At 41.4% G+C, this 6313-nt stretch overlaps 1 pseudogene; it reads right to left on the minus strand.

Moving 5' to 3' along the window:
- Positions 1–3957: 3957 nt before the first annotated feature.
- Positions 3958–4776, minus strand: LOC102820379 (annotated as a pseudogene).
- Positions 4777–6313: the final 1537 nt, after the last annotated feature.

A 6313-nucleotide genomic window follows, 5' to 3' on the forward strand; every position in this document is an offset into this window, starting at 1 on the left:
GTTGCATATGAATAAAAGTACCATCCTTGACCACCACTCTACTTGTCTCAAAGTCTACCAGTCACACTCTTTTTTTTTTAACTGTACTTTAAACACCTGTCATACAGTGTATTGCTTTAACCATATATGCTAGAGGGTTCCTACCAGGCAGAATAAACAGCGTGTTCAAAAGGACAAAAAATTGAAATAATAATGTCACTACACTGTTCACCCATGTGGCTTGAGTGTACAGGGAAAATGTCAGAAGTGGAAGCAGGAGAGACACTGCATGGACAAATCACATATGCAGCAACTGCTGGAAGGCATTGTCTCATCCCATTCTGCACCAAAGACTAACTGTATCAAGGATGTGGAGGCTGGACTACAGTAGGGACACAATAACATCAAAGAAGCATTATGGGATGCAGTGACAATTTTTCTCCTTGTCCCATGTTGTTGGTGTTGGTAGGTGCTGTTGAATCAACTCCACTAACAGCTACCTCATATACCACAGAACAAACCTCTGCCATGTCCTGTGCCATCCTCACAATAGTTGTTACCTTTGATCCCATTACTTTTGCCACTGTGTGAGGCCATCCCTTTGAGGGGTTTCCTCTTTATCACGGACCAATCACTTTACCAAACACGATTCTCCAGGGTCCCTGGTCCCTCCAGACAACATGTCCAAAGTACAAGAGAAAAACAAAAAAAAAGGTCTCACCTTTGTCACTTCCAAGGAATAGTTGAACAGTATTTCTTCCAAAACAGATTTTTTCCATTCCATTTTGTTGTTGTTAGGTGCTGTCACATTGGTTCTGACTCATAGTGATCTTAGGCACAACAGAACTAAACACTGTCCATCCTGTGCCATCCTCATAATCGTCATTAAGCTTGAACCCATTGCTGCTACCACTGTGCCAATCCATCACTGACCCTCCACTTTACCTAGCATGATGTTCTTCTCTACGCACTGGTCCCTACTGTTATTATGTTCAAAGTATGAGAGATGAAGTCTGGCCATCCTGGCTTCTAAGGGGCTCTCTAGCTGTACTTGTTTCAGTGCAGATTTATTTGTTCTTCTGGCAGACCATGGTACTTTTGATATTCTTCTTCAACACCATAACTCAAATGCATCAATTCTTCTATGCATTCAAGTTATGGTGTTGAAGAAGTATATTAATTCTGTCAATTCTTCCTTATTTGTTATCTAACTTTCACTTGCGTATCGTTGTTGTTAAGTGCCGTTGAGTTAATTCCGACCCATAACGACCCTGTATAGGGTTTCCAAGGAGCAGCTGGTGAGCTTGAACCACCAACTTTGCAGTTCAAATGGCTTTGAAGTCTGGCGCATTAACCCACAGCGCCACACCAGGACTCCATTTGCATATTAGGCTATTGAAAATGCCATGGCGGGGCCAGGTGCACCTTAGTCCTCAAACTGACATCTTTGTTCTTGAACACTGATGAGGTATTATGCAGCAGGTATGCTTAGTTTGATTTCTTGACTGCTGTTTCCATAAGTGCTAATAGTGGAGCCAAGCAAAGTGAACTCTTTGACAACTTCAATCTTTTCTCCAAGTATCATAATTTTATTTATTGATGCAGTGGTGAGGACTTTTGTGTTCTTTACACTGAGGTGCAGCCATACTGAAGAATGTGGTCTTTAATCTTCATCAGTAAGTATTTGAAGTCCTCTTCACTTTCAGCAAGCAAGGTTGTATCATCTGCTTATTGCAGATTGTTAATGAGTCTTCGTCCAATCTTTATGCCATTTTCTTCATGTAATCCAGCTTTTCAGATTATTTGTTTAGCATACAGATTGGATAAATATGGTGAAATAATATAACTCTGGCATATACCTTTCCTGATTTTAAATCATTCAGTGTCCCCTTGTTCTGTACCAACAATTGCATTTTGGTCTATGTACAGGTTCCTCATCAGCACAATTAAGTGTTCTGGAATACTCATACTTCTCAATGTTGTCCATAGCTTGTCATGACCCACACAGTCAAAAGCCTTTGCGTAGTCAATAAAGCTCAGGTAAACATCTTTCTGGTATTCTCTGCTTTCATCCAAGATCCATCTGACATCAGCAATGATGTCACTCATGCCATATCCTCATCTGAATCTGGCTTAAACCTATGACAGTTCCCTGTTAATGTAATGTTGCAGCTGTTTTTTAAATATCTTTAACAAAATTTTACTTCCATGTGATATAAATGATATTGTTCGATGATTTCTGCATTCCACTGGGTCAACTCTCTTTGGAATGGGCACACATATGAATCTCTTCCAGTCAGTTAGCCAGGTAATTGTCTTTCAAATTTCTTGGCATAGATGAGTGAGTTACTCCAATGCTGCATCAGTTTGTTGAAAAATATTCAATTTGTATTCCATTAATTCCTAGGGCCTTGTTCTTTGCCAGTGCCTTTAGTGCACCTTGGACTTCTTGCTTCAGTATCATTATCTCCTCATCATATGTTACTTCATGAAATGATTGAACACCAACCATTTCTTTTTGGTACAATGACTATGTATTCGTTCCATATACTTTCTGCATCATTCAATATTTCATTCATAGAGTTCTTTGATATTGAAAGTCAAGGCTTGAATTGTTGCTTCAGTTCTTTCAGCTTGAGAAGTGGTGAGCCTATTTTTCTGCTTTGATTTCCTAACTCCAGATCTTTGAACATTTCATTATAATACTTTACTTTATCTTCTTGAACTGCCCTTTGAAATGTTCTGTTCAGCTCTTTTACTTCATTATTTCTTCAAGTCATTTTAGCTCCACTACATTCAAGAGCAAGTTTCAGAGTCTCTTCTAACATCTTTCTTTCATGTCTTTTTATTTTTTCTTCTTTCTTCATGTATGATCCTCTTGCTGTCATCTCACAACTCCTCTGGTCTTGGATCATTACTGTCTTATGCATCTCAAGATTGTTCTTGAGATAGTCTCTAAATTCAGTGGGATATACGCAAAGTCATATGTTGACTCTTATGGAATTGTTTTAACTTTCTTCAGCATCAACCTGAACTTGCATATGAAAAATTGATAATCTTTTCCAAAGTCGGCTCTTGGCCTGTTTTGGCTGATAATATTTAGCTTTTCTATCATCTGTATTCACAGATATCTTTGATTTTATTCCTGTGTGTTCCATCTGATGAGTTCCACATATATAGCTGCCATTTATGTTGTTGAAAAAATGTATTTGTAATGAAGAAGTCATTTTTCTCTGTAGCATGGTTTCTGTCACCACATATTTTCCAACCTCCAATCCTTCCTCTTTGTTTTCAATGCTCACTTGCAATCGCCAGTAATTACCAATGCATCTTGATTGAAAGTTTGATCAATTTCAGACTGACAAATTTGGTAGAATTCCTCAATTTCTTCATCATTGGTTTTAGTGGTTACTGTGTAAATTTGAACAAGTCATATTAATTCATCTTCCTTGTATTATTTTTGCTAAGTGCCATTAAGTTGGTTTCAACTTATAGCCACCCTATATAGGGAGGAGCAACTGATGGTTTTGAACTGCTGACTTTGTGGTTAGCAGTCCAGTACTTATCCTATAGTGCCACACCAGCACTCCTTGTATTCTTTTGGATACTATCTGATCACAGACAATATTGTACCTCAAAATAGATCTTGAAATACTCTTTTTGATGATGAATGTCATGCCATTCCTCTTCAACTTGTCATTTCCTGCATAGTAAGCCATATGTCTTTCTGATTCATAATGACCAACACCAAATCATTTCAGCTCAATACCTAGAATATTGATCGTTATGTGTTCTAATTAGTTGTTTGGGGTTTTTTTTGTTTTGTTTTCACCACCAGTATCCCCTTTAATAAAACATGGAAGGTGGTGTGAATGAAAAAAAGGGGAAATGAAATATGAGCATTTACAACCACAAAAAACCTGTGTACGTGACTGGTACCTGGCATCAGGAAGGGCAGTGGCAGGTGGGCAGCTGGCCTTATTTGTAGAGAATGTCATAATGGCCCAGCCGGTAGAGAAGGTAGACCTTGGGCTCTGAGCCCTCAAGGAAGACATGTGGGTTGGTGGTGCCACCCTCTCCACGGTCCATGTACTCCACCTGGATGGAGACACTGAGGGCCTGGCCCAGTGCGATGATGTGGATGTTGTCACTCTCCTTGCACAGGGGCCCCACCTCCTGCTGGCAGAACTCCTTGAAGGTCCTCCCACACTAGATGAAGTGCTCGAAGAGCTTGCTGTTGCATTGCAAGAAGCCCGGGGTAAGCAGCCACAGGTAGACCACCAAGTAGTCTGAGATGCTCTGGTCATTGAAGGAGGCCAGCAGGTCAGTAACGGGGGTCTGCTTCTCCACCTGCTCCATCAGATCCATGAACGTGCTATGGAAATCCTCAACTGTGATCTCAGTGAAACCCTGGGACACCAAGTCCTCTTTACTCTTGGCAGACACAGCCTTGAACTGCTGCAAATCCTTGCTGTTCTCCAGCAGTGCCTCCAGATGGGAGAATCCAAATGCTTGATAGAAGCAGTTCCCATCGGGTCTGATCTTCCAGATGTATGAGTATTTTCTGTGGAGATCTTTGATATTCTGTTGATAGATGTTGACATCCTCAGCATACTCATTTTATAGGACCGAGACTTCCAGCTGCTCTGAGACCAGAGGGTTCTGCACAGCAATCTCTTGCTGAATGCAGTCCTGCTGAACCATGATGGCTTCATCATAGGCCAGACAGTTAACACCTTCAGAGTCACTGCCCAGCGGCTCCTGTTTCTGCTGCTGGGGTTCCTCCATCGCCATCTTTAAACAGCCCCAATTAGTTTTTGATGACTTCAAATGTTCCTAGATTCTTACTTCATACATTCCACAATCCAACTACGAATGGATGTTTGCAGCTATTTTTCCTCATTTTGAGTTGCTCATCATTGGCAAATGGAAGTCTCAAATGATTTACTCCACCCACCTCATTAAAGTCAACTCTACTCTGAGGAGGCAGCTCTTCCCCAATAATATTTTGAGTGCCTTCCAACCTGAGGCACTCATCTTCTGGTTCAGCTGTTATTCATAAGATTTTCAGTGGCTATCCTTTCAAAAGTTGTCTGCCTCTTCTTTCTTTTGTCCCATTGTTGTTATTATTATATGCTGTTGAGCTGATTCCAACTCATACGGACCCTGTATGGGGCTTTCGAGTGGCTAGTGGGCTTGAACTTCTGACCTTGCAGTTGTAAGTCTACTCCTTCTACTACAGTGCTGCACCAGGACCTATTGTTGTTAGGTGCCATTGAGCCAGTACCAACTCATAGTGGTCTTATGCACAGCAAAATGAAACACTGCCCGATCCTGGGCCAACCTCACCACTGTTGCCACGCTTGAACCTATTGATGCTGCCACTTTGCCAATTCATCTCACTGGGGGTCTTCCTCTTTTTCTCTGACCCTACACCTTACCAAACATGATATCCTTCTCCAGTGACTGGCCTCCCTCCTGATAATATGTCCAAAGTATGAGAGACAAAGTTTGGCCATCGTGGCCTCCAAGGAGTACTCTGGCAGCACTTCTTCCAACACAGATCTCTTTGTTCTTTTGGCAGCCCATGGCACGTTCAACATTCTCCTCCAACACCATAACTCAAAAGCATCAATTCTTCTACGGTCTTCCTTATTCACTGTCCAGTTTTTGCATGGTCGACCTTTGATTTTGTAAACCTCAGGGATTCTAAGAGGAATTCTCATTCCCTGCCCTGTTCTCCATCCTTAATCTATGCCTTACTGACTGGATGACCTGAGGCAAGTCTTTTAACCTCTCTGAATTTGTTTCCTTCATCTGAAAATTGAAATAAAATGGAAGAGTGTGTATATGTATAAATGCCAGCACATGTACATACACATACACACATACCAAAGGTTGTTGCAAAAATTAAATCAGACAATGGTAGGAGAAAATTAATTCTCTACCTTTCTGGGCCTTCAACTGCTATTCCCATTCTACAAGGGGAAATCCTTACCCGGAAAACCTTGTTCACACTGGCACAAGTCCCAGGGTGTTAACCTCCGTGGAGGCTCGGTCTCTCCCTTTCCATTTCCCTTGTTGACTTCCAGTTCAACTGTTGTTAGATCACAAATGGACAGGGAGTTCTCTACGACTTGCCAGGCTGATGTCTCATCTTGAGTTCCCAACCAAACAAACTCCCTTAGATTCACAGACTGATATCAAGGGCCTAGAGAGGACTGAGGAACCTGTGCCAAGAGACATGGGTCTCAAATATCTTGGCAAATTGGACAAGGGCATTTTTTGTTCAAGCTGCAGCTTACAGTCGGCCACCTCCCTAAGGACTCCATAG

This window comes from Chrysochloris asiatica, unplaced genomic scaffold, assembly GCF_000296735.1.
Source record: "Chrysochloris asiatica unplaced genomic scaffold, ChrAsi1.0 scaffold00048, whole genome shotgun sequence".
In the NCBI taxonomy this organism is placed as follows: Eukaryota; Metazoa; Chordata; class Mammalia; order Afrosoricida; family Chrysochloridae; genus Chrysochloris; species Chrysochloris asiatica.